The sequence below is a fragment of the Pseudophryne corroboree genome, chromosome 8 (assembly GCF_028390025.1).
Source record: "Pseudophryne corroboree isolate aPseCor3 chromosome 8, aPseCor3.hap2, whole genome shotgun sequence".
Taxonomy (NCBI): domain Eukaryota; kingdom Metazoa; phylum Chordata; class Amphibia; order Anura; family Myobatrachidae; genus Pseudophryne; species Pseudophryne corroboree.
Window position 1 is genome coordinate 23,729,190 of NC_086451.1, and position 12,763 is coordinate 23,741,952.

Here is a 12,763-nt window from a genome sequence, read left to right on the forward strand (position 1 = left end):
GTATCGAAGTATAGATATGTGTTAGGTGAACTGGTGTAACAGACTGGTATAAATAGGTGTATAATAGGTCTGGATTCCTGTATTTTGTACATAATGGTGTAGATTCACTGGCTAATTTGTAGCTAATGGTGAACTGCGCAAAGGTATACCATAGGGCTTGGTGTATACCTGCATTGCTTACAAAATGGAGGTTGTCTGGAAGATACAAGATGGAGTCTTGGAGCTCAATGTCTATATCTACAAGGTGTTAAGTACTGATTTTGTGAAATAATACAATATAGTTTAGTACCATTTGAGGTGCTGTGTTTTGTTAATGGTATATGGCATTTTTCTGTGAATTCCAAATACTTTAATGAAGTAACAGTCTGCCTGTAACCTTTACAAGTATATTTACCAATATGACTGTCATCAATTTAGAGTGAGAAAACAATGACATTTCTTCGTTATGCCGTTGCAAGTAGTTTACTAATCATATTAATTATAAATATGTATTAAATGGTCATTAGTATATGTGCTCAATTATTACTCAGCTCAGTACTAAATGATTGCAAAATGCTTACAGATTTTTCTCTTTCTATATAGCGCCACCACTTTACACAGCGCTGTACGGAGAATATTATGACATTCACATCAGTATACGTCCAATGGAGTTTACAGTCTAAATTTTAACACCCTAGGGTTAAATTGTTAGTTTTAATTTATTTTTGTCAGAAGCCAATTAAACAGCCACTATGTATTTGCAGTGTGGGAGGAAAGTAGAGAACCTAGAAAAGTCCCATACAAACACAAGAGCACATACAAACTCCACACAGATGGGGCCCTAGTCAAGAAGTGAACTCCTGACCCAATTGCTGAGATTCCTGGTGCAGAATTATAATGTCCTATATGCAGGGCGTTGATAAAAAAATGCAGCAGTTTGCATTTCGCCCATAGCACCAATCAGCTTTGAGGTACCATTTATCAAGTACATTCTGTAAAATGATAGGTAGACACTGACTGGTTCCAGGGGCACCTCTTCCACTTGTCCACCCTTGTCCACGCACACGCTCTTTGATACATGGCCCTGATGACCGAACATCCTACAGTCAGCGTTGCAAAGAGTTTTGGCATACTAATATTATTGCGCGGCCGACGGCACAAACCCCACCCTTTACTATTTGTGTTTTGCAAACGCGTCTCCCTTAGAGAGAGAGGATTCCAGATACTATAACTGGCCGGGGGAAACTTTGGCTTGGTGTCAGCTTATGTCCAGACACAGGATACTTGTTTGGGTGAAGCCCAGGTGTTTTCTTGCACAGCAACGTCTGGTTCCAGGTATTCAACCTTTGGCACATGACAGCTGTCTGACTGGTCAGCAGTACCTGATATAGGCCTTTACAACTGGGTGCCAAGGAGGACTTCCTTTGATGCACCAAATCCATTGGTTGGATGAAATTACAAAGTTGATCCGGTTCTCTAGGAAACATGACTTGGACCTATAAATAGAAATCCAAATACATTTCATTAGGGTATTGCAGTAGTTCAGGTCATCTAAAAAAGCCCTAGCACCAAGCTCGGTAAAGCTTAGCCATCGTCTCTAGCTGCCATTGGCCCGTTGAAGCCTTGCAAGATCCGTGCTGGTGGCACTCATGAGTAACCACACCCGTGGCAGGAAGTGGTGCGTAGTGGCACACTATAGCCAGAGCCACAAAGACATGGACATCGTGGCAAACTACTTACTATCTTATGGTAATGCAAGAATCCGCCCGTGTATGGCGTCCACGCGTCTACATGTGGAATGTCACCCCTCTGGACATGCAACCACTACATGCTGGGTGCAAAGATTCATAAAAAATTGGGATTATCCCCATATCCTTCAAATCTACCCATCCCAGGAGGAGGTTGAAGTAACAGGAGGTGACGTCAATGTTATCCGTTGTTATTTTACACCTGCCTAATTACCGTAGACAGGTGATTATATCAGTTACCCATATTGTACTTTATCTAAACCGTAAACGCTATATACTATTCTGCTTCATTTTGGGGCCCCTCTGCTGCAGATATCTGTAGCATTATTATCTGATTGCCCGTTTGGATAGGAGAGGTGATTGATCGAAAAGCATCCAACACTTTCAAGGGAACCATGTGTAGTGCTGAGATTATAATTCAGGAAATGGGGGCTCCACTGTGCAGCTCCATACAACCCGACCAAGTGCCCATTGGCTGAATGGAGGTCTTCCTAAGGGCACATGTGTAAGATGTGATGCCCGGGGGCCTTACCCACCCTGATCAACAGACACTGGCGCCTTGCACCGCCTGCCCAATGCCTTGAGAGTTGCAGCTGATAGCATTGGTCTGCCTTATACCCTAGATGTATTGCCACCAGGCCAGGCCACTGTATCCCCTGTGGGATCCGGTCTGAAGATCGACAGTGTCTAGGTCGACCACTATAGGTCGACAGTCACTAGGTCGACATGGATGGAAGGTGGACAGGGTTTCTAGGTCGACATGTGCTAGGTCGACAGGTCTAAAGGTCGACATGAGTTTTTCACTTTTTTTTGGATTTTTTCATATTTAACGATCCACATGGACTACGATTGGAACGGTAAAGTGTGCCGAGCGAAGCGGTAGCGGAGCGAAGGCACCATGCCCGAAGCATGGCGAGCGAAGCGAGCCATGCGAGGGGACGCGGTGCACTAATTTGGGATCCCGGTCACTCTACGAAGAAAACAACACCAAAAAAAAAATCCTCATGTCGACCTTTAGACCTGTCGACCTAGCACATGTCGACCTAGAAACCCTGTCGACCTTCCATCCATGTCGACCTAGTGACTTTCGACCTATAGTGGTCGACCTAAACATTGTCGACCTAGATACTGTCGATAAAACGAACCACACCCATCCCCTGTATCATGCATGCATTTATTTAAAAAGTGAGGAACAATCCTGACAGCCTTATTCCCAATAGTGGTGTGCGGCGGGGCAAAGGATTGCACCCAATGTCCAGACTGTTTTGGTACCTGGTACTTGGCCCACTAGTCCCCTACACAATATGACCTTGCAACAAACCCTTTAGATGCAGGCAGAAAGTAACAGTGTATCCATATTCCACGCTCAATGTTTTCTCTTTCACTGCTGCCGCCCAATGTCGGTCCAATGGCGACGCCATATACAGTAAATGCATAAGTTTCCCAATAGTTCTCAAAGGGCGTCTAAGTTCTTTGCTTGTTACCATTTGGTTTGATAGCAATAAAGACATTAGCTATTAGGCGGCAGATATGATATGCCATTTGCATGTAAGTGAAGGTAGGAAAAAATGATTGCACCACTGCTATCAGAGAACATGGCTACCGCCGGCTATACGTTTTCGGTAATAGCCGGCGCCGGAAGCTCTTGAAAAATAAACAAAATTACTTAATTCTGGTGAAAACAGCTTTTCTGGGTTTAATAAGTAGCACCTTATATTATGTAGACAACAGTGACTCAGTAGGCGAACACATAAATGGAATTACCCGGTAGTATATTTCCCGGCATAGGAGCAAAACAAGGTTGCGTCACTTGGGAAGGAGCAGGAAATTGGAGCATATTGGAGCACTGCTGGGGGGCATTGTGTATCTGGCACTGCTGGGGGCATTGTGTATCTGGCACTGCTGGGGGCATTGTGTATCTGGCACTGCTGGGGGCATTGTGTATCTGGCACTGCTGGGGGTATTGTGTATCTGGCACTGCTGAGGCATTGTGTATCTGGCACTACTGGGGGCATTATGTGTATCTGGCACCACTGGTGGCATTATTTGTATATATGGCAGTACTTGGGGCATTATGTGTTAAAAAAAAAAAAGTTTATGTACCAATTGGTGACCCGTTCCTTAGGTAGCTCCACCCACATCACCGCTCACCCGTCCACAGTTCCTGAACCTATTTTCATACAAAAATAGTACTGTAAAGAATTATTAGCCAATCTAACTTATTAAAGGGGACATATACCAAAGCTTGGAGAGAGAGATAAAGTGACAGCTTCTGTCATTTAGATAGCTGATTGGTCGCTTTCAGCAACCTTTCCACTTTATCTCTCTCCATGGCGCCTATTCATCATCCGATATGGGCTTGTCCAAATGGGCTCCGGCAATTATGATTCCACCGCTGCGATGAGTCGGATACTTAATCATCAGGGGGCATCCGGCACCGATGATGATTGGTCGCTTTGAGCAACCTTTCCACTTTATCTCTCTCCATGGCGCCTATTCATCATCCGATATGGGCTTGTCCAAAGAGGCTCCGGCAATTATGATTCCACCGCTGCGATGAGTCGGATACTTAATCATCAGGGGGCATCCGGCACCGATGATGAATATGCCTCCAAGGCTTGATATATCTCCCCCCCGAGTGACAGATTTCTGGAAAGACTTCAGCTGTAGCCGTTAGCGTTTTACCTGCGCACCTCCAGACATCTGCTACATTGATAGAATAGTTTTCCCAGGGCTGAGCACACATTCCGAGCGGATGTGGTTTTGTTGTGAACACAGTCCCGGAGAAGTCTAGGGAGTCAGTTTCTACCTTGACGCAGCGAAGGCTCAAGTGTGAGAAGCAGCAACCGGGACCCTGGCCTGGAATGTGCAGAATTTGGGAGAGAGGTGAGATGTTTGCAGTGGACACACACGCCGGAGGGTGGTACAACGCAGCTGGGGACTGACTCAGCAAACTTCGGGACAGACCTAACTGTGTAAAAGTTTGTGACTAGAGATGTTTTTGAAAGGACGGACAAAATTCAGGCTCGTTACGCTCTTATTTGTTGTTTTTTACATTGGTCGTAGCGAAAGAATTATAGGCCTGGGAACTTTTCACCAGCAAGACCAATGCTTGCGTTTATCGCTAATAAAATTTGTTTTCCCTGCAATAAAATGTGATCGTTGTGTAATTTACGGAACGACCTTTCCTATGAAATCATTTAGACATGTTGGGGTCTATTCAAGAAGCAGTGAAAAGAGTGGAGAAGTGAGACAGTGGAGAAGTTGCCCACGGCAACCAATCAGCTGCTCTGTATAATTTTATAGTATGCAAATTATAAATGCTACATCAATGCTGATTGGTCGCCATGGGCAACTTCTCCACTGGCTCACTTCTCCACACTTTTCACTGCTTCATGAATAGACCCCTTTGGCTCGTGTTTGAAATCTTTATCGTCGTCATCTGGACAGTGGCTGCTGTGGAGAAAGAGGAGGAGGTAAGAAAGGGAGAACCCAAGTCTACAAAATAATCTCATTGTAATCCTGAAATTGGATGGGAGCTTTGTTGGCGTCTTTCGGGGAGATGTATTAAACCTTCTAAAGACAACAGCAATAAATTAGCTTTTAGTTATTATATATCTAGTACATTCTATGGGATCCAGTCAGCATCCGGGCGTTTGGGATCCCAGTAGTCGAATACCAACGCCAGAATCCCAACACAACTCAGAATGGCGACATCGGCCTCCCAAATAGGGTCACCAACCCAGCGCCGGAATCTTGACCACTGGGATCCCGGACAAGCAGCCGCCGGAACCACCAGAGAGGTAGGCAGCGGGGGCGGGAGGGTTAGGGGAGCATTGGGGTACGGTAATCATCGGGATGCCGCGGTCAGTATTCTGACCGTCGGCATCCCAACCGCCGGCATTTCAATCCCAACCCCATTCTGTAATATTATAGCTATATTCTGTTTAGTTGCTATGGGCAACAGCTATAATTGCCCTCTTTAGAAGGTTTGCTATTTCTCCCCCAGTTAATATTATGTTCCCTCCTCGTGAAATCAGCACAGTGAGTTCTTCTTTCCGTTACGGTCACAAAGGAGAACCCACCGGGGTCACTACTAAGGACAGAGCCAACCCAGGTGGAACCCTCCAGGGAGTCTTCTTGAGCCGGGTAGAGAACAGGTTGGGTTCTAAATCCCGGTGGTCGGGATTCCAGCGGTCAGAATACCGACCGCATCATCCCCCCATGGCCCTCTAACCCCCACTTCCCGCAGCCTAAACCTAACCTCCCCCACCCGAAGTCTAACCTTAACCCTCCATGGTGGCGCCTGAACCTAATCCCCCCTTTCCCGCAGCCTATATCTAACCTCCCCTCCCAGCAGCCTACCTCAACCCTCCCCCCGCAGCCTGAACCTAAGTGGCCGTGGTTTACCTCTTCGGCGACCCAATTTGGGATCCTGGCACCGGTGTCGTGTACCTAGTCGGGATGCCGGCGTGGGCATTCTGAGATGTGTTGTGATTCCAGCATCTGCATTTTAACTGCTGGGACCCCTACCACCGGGATCTTGACCGGATCCGGAGAGAACAAAGGACAACCACTTGCCTGGCCATAAAGGATAACCCATATGACACACCCCAGAATTAACCCATGAGTGGTTCTCATCTGACTGGCACATCCGGCACAACATGGTCATCCAATAGCGGAAGTAGCCCCCACAAAGTCTTTAGCTAGCAGTCAACTCAACTTCTCCTGGTCTCCTGGTTGCCTATGTTACCTATGTTCCGGCATCGCTGATCAGAGAGTCACCAGTTGTCACAATTTTCCAGGGACGATCCCAGGATTCAAAGATTTATCCTTATAAATGTTTTGAAACCCTCAGCAACAACGGAACAAAACACATGAGCGCTGAACTCTGATAAGCTACACCGCCCTCATTAAGGTCCCTCTAAATATTTGAAAGAATTTAGATTTTGCTGTAGAACATCTGCCAAGTGTAAAATTGTATTCCGGTATTTCACTGCGTTTGTAATTCGTACCATTTACCAGTCAGCTGGGGTTGGACGTTGATAGAGAATAACAGCTGCCAAAACGTGTGCCAGAAACAGGGCGAGACGATAGGGTTTCACGTTGCTAGTTAGTAAAGAGACATCACAAGGGAAGGGTGGGAGAGAGGGGGATAAGGCAGGGATCCCCTCTGTCAGATCCGTGGCCTGGGGGTAAAAGCAGAGGGTCCTGGGGGAATCCGGATATGTTATGCGTAATGACCCTTCTCTTTCAGAACAGCTAGTTGGGTGGAACATGTTTCTGGATAATACTGAGACCCATGCAGAGATATTATACAATAACGTAGCGTGTCAGTCTTGTTTTCCACCCGTTCTCTACTACAATACTGGTTATGTATTTTGTTTTTGTTCCACTTAATCTGTTTCTGAACTTCCAGCCAGTAAAATCAGCTGTCACTGGCGGTTTCTGCTCAGTAAAACCTTACGAGGACGGCAGCGCAAATTCTGGGCTGCGATGTCAGGCGGGATATTTTTCGGACGAAAAAACGTGTTATAATTGGATAGCTGGATAATGACCATCGGGCTAAAATCACGATAATAGCTTGTTTTTTTGGGGGGGGCTAAAAAATTTACATGGATAATACGATATCAAGGATTTTGTTTCGCCTGTCTCGAGCAGGTGAAACCGAATCCCTGAAAACGCCCATTCTTTGCACCCGATGTTGTTTCACCTCTAATTGGATATCCCTATAAGTGTCTTCCGATTGAATACTTATTGTGGAACTTTGTGTGCACATGGGGGGTCATTCCGAGTTGTTCGCTCGCAAGCTGCTTTTAGCAGATTTACTCACGCTAAGCCGCCGCCTACTGGGAGTGAATCTTAGCTTCTTAAAATTGCGAACGACGTATTCGCAATATTGCGATTACACCTCTCTTAGCAGTTTCTGAGTAGCTCCAGACTTACTCGGCATCTGGGATCAGTTCAGTGCTTGTCGTTCCTGGTTTGACGTCACAAACACACCCAGCGTTCGCCCAGACACTCCTCCGTTTCTCCAGCCACTCCCGCGTTTTTCCCAGAAACGGTAGCGTTTTTCCGCACACACCCATAAAACGGCCAGTTTCCGCCCAGTAACACCCACTTCCTGTCAATCACATTACGATCGCCAGAACGAAGAAAATGCCGTGAGTAAAATTCCTAACTGCATAGCAAATTTACTTGGCGCAGTCGCACTGCGGACATTGCGCAGCGCACTAAGCGGAAAATCGCTGCAATGCGAAAAAAAAATACCGAGCGAACAACTCGGAATGACCCCCATGGTTTTGCCCAACTGCTAACAAAGGGGGTAATTCCTGTCACAACTGAGGGCTGGTGCTGACCAGGGGGAAGCCTCAGTTGTAGGGGCTGAGGTATATGTGTACCTGGGAGGCAGTACAGGGTTCTTGGACATGCAGGGAACCTTTAGAACAAATGCCCGAAGGCGTGACCACGACAACAAGGGAAAGTTCAAAGGTTTTATTAAACACAGTTCAGAGGAATACTGATGACTTGGTACTGGTAATAGGAAACACAGTTCAGAGAAATACTTGGGATCGATGACGGAACACCGATGGTGACTTGGGATCGATGGTGGAACACCGATGGTTACTGGGGATCGATGTCGGGACACCGATGGTTACTGGGGATCGATGGCGGAACACCGATGGAGACTTGGGATCGATGGCGGAACACCGATGGTGACTTAGGATCAATGGTGGAACACCGATGGTTACTGGGGATCGATGTCGGGACACCGATGGTTACTGGGGATCGATGGTTGAACACCGATGGTGACTTGGGGTCGATGGTGGAACACCGATGGTTACTGGGGATCGATGGCGGGACACCGATGGTTACTTGGGATCGATGGTGGAACACCGATGGTTACTGGCAGGGCAGAGAACCGCTGGAAGCTAGAAGCTGGAAGCCGGTCTCGGGTAACTGCCAGTCACAGAGTGCAATGTTGAGACACTGCAGAGTCAGGCTGTACTGCAGAGAAAGTCCATGGGGAACTGCACACTGGAATCACTGAAGACAATTGAAGCACTGACATCTTTCCACCCCAGGAACAGGATATTTATACCTGCTGGGAAGCAGGGATTGGCTGGCTGATTAACCAGAGTGCAGCTGCTGTGTAATCAGGCTGAGAGCAGAGTGCAGCTGATAGGCTGAAAGGTAACATGTGATTAGGAAAACATGGCTGCGCCCATGGTAGCTTTTGGAGGGAAAGATTGTTTGTAACTTGAATGTGAGCTTTAACCATGAAGCTGCCAGAATCACAGTGAAGAGTTTTGAGACAATGAGATGCAGCGTGCTGCATGCAGACAGTGCAGATGGAATCCAGGCTTGGAACACTGGGACAGTCTCAGGAGACATTTGGAAGGTAAATACTGATAAGGAATTACCTGGATCGTGACAGCACCCCCTCCTTTAGGAGTGGCCCCAGGACACTTCTTATAAATTCTTTACCTGAACAAACGGAAGAATCTAGATTGAATCCTGATGAACTTGAACTGGCTGGAACCAGAGGAGACTGTACTGGACCTATGGACGAGACCAGATTGAGTCCAGACAAACTTGAACCGGCTGAGACCGGCGGAGACTTTGTGACGACGGATAGGACAGGATTGAGTTTGGAGACCGTTGAATCAGCTGGAACTGAAAGAGTCAGAATCCGGTTAGAACCGGAATGAGTGGTATCTGAGTGTTCAGTTAGACCATCCTGGACCTGGTCCATGCTGTATGCCAACAGGGTGGTGCTCTCTGAAGATGGCAAACAGGAGTTCATAACTGCATCTGTAGCACAAAAATTTCCATCTGGGAACTTGGCTCTGGATACTTCCCTTGGGGCTGAAACTTTGGTGACCCCTCCTGGGGTTGACGAATCAGACACCTCTCTCAGGGTTGGTTTCTCCAGCACCCCTCCTGGGGCTGACAGATCAGAAACTCCTTTTTGAGAAGACTCATATGCCCCTACTAGAGCTTGAACATTGGATACCCTCCTTGGGCTGTAGACACAGACGCCCCTCCTTGGGCTGTAGACACAGACGCCCCTCCTTGGGCTGTAGACACAGACGCCCCTCCTTGGGCTGAGTAAAGAGCATCATCATTCCAGGAAAGTTCGGACGCTAGGATCTGGTACTGTACCAGATATTGACCGACTGTTCGTGTCCCCTGACGTAGCCTGAGGATATCAGAGGAGTCAGAGGTCACACGACCTGGTTCATCAAAGATGCCCCTGAAGGTTGCCACGAAATCTGCATATGAAGAGAGCAGGGCGTCAGACTTCTCCCATAGAGGTGATGCCCAATCGAGGGCGGAGCCACTGAGGAGGGAGATGATGTAAGCAACCTTGGTGCGGTCAGTTGAGAAACTGCCAGGCTGTAACTCAAAATATATCTCACACTGATTTAGGAAACCCCGACAGGCTTTTGGGGAACCATCAAACTTGGCAGGTGTCGGTAAATGGAGACAAGGAGCAGAAACGGGAATGGTGGGTGGGGATACCACCAAAGGTACTGCAGTCGGCACACTGGACGCCCCTGAACCACGGAGGGTTACTTGTATTCCATCCAGCCGAGAGGAGAGGTCCTGGAGACAGCGAATCACATGGCCCCGTGCAGCCTCCTGACGTTCAAGGCGGGCTGCAAGTTCTTGCATCGGCCTGGTCGCTTGGACCTGGTCTCCGGCCGGATCCATTAGGTCAGTGCTTACTGTCACAACTGAGGGCTGGTGCTGACCAGGGGGAAGCCCCAGTTGTAGGGGCTGAGGTATATGTGTACCTGGGAGGCAGTACAGGGTTCTTGGACATACAGGGAACCTTTAGAACAAATGCCTGAAGGCGTGACCACGACAACAAGGGAAAGTTCAAAGGTTTTATTAAACACAGTTCAGAGGAATACTGATGACTTAGTACCGGTAATAGGAAACACAGTTCAGAGAAATACTTGGGATCGATGATGGAACACCGATGGTGACTTGGGATCGATGGTGGAACACCGATGGTTACTGGGGATCGATGTCGGGACACCGATGGTTACTGGGGATCGATGGCGGAACACCGATGGAGACTTGGGATCGATGGCGGAACACCAATGGTGACTTGGGATCGATGGTGGAACACCGATGGTTACTGGGGATCGATGTTGGGACACCGATGGTAACTGGGGATCGATGGCGGAACACCGATGGTGACTTGGGATCGATGGTGGAACACCGATGGTTACTGGGGATCGATGGCGGGACACCGATGGTTACTTGGGATCGATGGCGGAACACCGATGGTTACTGGCAGGGCAGAGAAGCTAGAAGCTGGAAGCCGGTCTCGGGTAACTGCCAGTCACAGAGTGCAATGTTGAGACACTGCAGAGTCAGGCTGTACTGCAGAGAAAGTCCATGGGGAACTGCACACTGGAATCACTGAAGACAATTGAAGCACTGACATCTTTCCACCCCAGGAACAGGATATTTATACCTGCTGGGAAGCAGGGATTGGCTGGCTGATTAACCAGAGTGCAGCTGCTGTGTAATCAGGCTGAGAGCAGAGTGCAGCTGATAGGCTGAAAGGTAACATGTGATTAGGAAAACATGGCTGCGCCCATGGTAGCTTTTGGAGGGAAAGATTGTTTGTAACTTGAATGTGAGCTTTAACCATGAAGCTGCCAGAATCACAGTGAAGAGTTTTGAGACAATGAGATGCAGCGTGCTGCATGCAGACAGTGCAGATGGAATCCAGGCTTGGAACACTGGGACAGTCTCAGGAGGCATTTGGAAGGTAAATACTGATAAGGAATTACCTGGATCGTGACAATTCCAAGTTGATCGCAGCAGGAAATTTTTTAGTAGTTGGGCAAAACCATGTGCACTGCAGGGGGGGCAGATATAACATTTGCAGAGAGAGTTAGATTTGGGTGGCTTATTTTGTTTCTGTGCAGGGTAAATAATGGCTGCTTTATTTTTACACTGCAATTTAGATTGCAGATTGAACTCACCACACCCAAATCTAACTCTCTCTGCACATGTTATATCTGCCTCCCCTGCAGTGCACATGGTTTTGCCCAACTACTAAAAAATTTCCTGCTGCGATCAACTTGGAATTACCCCCATTGTCCAGTACATTGCAATTGCCTATAACTACAGTTCCAGGACACATGCTGGAAATTATTATTTCCCCTCAATACTTTGTGGCAGGCCACACAATTGGTAACTTTCCTTCTAAGATAGGTAGAGACTGGTAGAAAGATGCAGTGTCTTCTCCAGTGACGTGCGGTGAGGTGAATGGCTGGGAGGCGCACATGGGGAGGGGTCTGAGTGCCAGGAGCGTGTCTCTCCCCCTACTCACTGTAATTCTCCCCTCACTACACTACATAGTTACCTACTTTGCTGCCTCCTCCTCCGGGAGGAGGCAGCGTTGTAGGTGTATGGGGGGGCGTGGCCGGCACAGGATAGGCGATCCGGGGGCGTGGCCTGCAGCAGGATGGGCGGTCTGGGGGCGTAACATCAGGGTCGCGTCATCGTGACTCCGCCCCCGCTGTGCTGTGCCGTGAAACGAGCCGCTGCATATCGGGGGGCGTAGCTACGATGACGCGATTCAGCGTGAATCGCGTCATCGGACCCCCTCGGGCCGCCCGCTTGTTCTCTGCTGCGGGCGGCCAAGGGGGAAAGCGGGAGGCTTGCCCACCTTTCCGGGGGGCCGGGAGGGTCACCCGATTTTCGGGAGCCTCCCGGCCATTCTGGGAGGGTAGGCAAGTATGCTACACTAAGCTTCAGTGTCCATTGTTTCTCCTACCTGCATCACGGTGTCTTCTCTTCCTCCCCCTGCTGCTGCTGTAGGGGTGGCCTTCGATCATCGATTATTTCAAATCATCAATGTTATATGATCAAGGTCAAATACTTTTGCCATCGATGGGGGAGAACCAGATGGTTAAAGAACCAACCCAATGGTTCTTTGTTTTTGTTTTTTTAAAGGTGACGGGACACAGAGCATAGATCCACCCCCTGACACTGCGAAAGCCCCG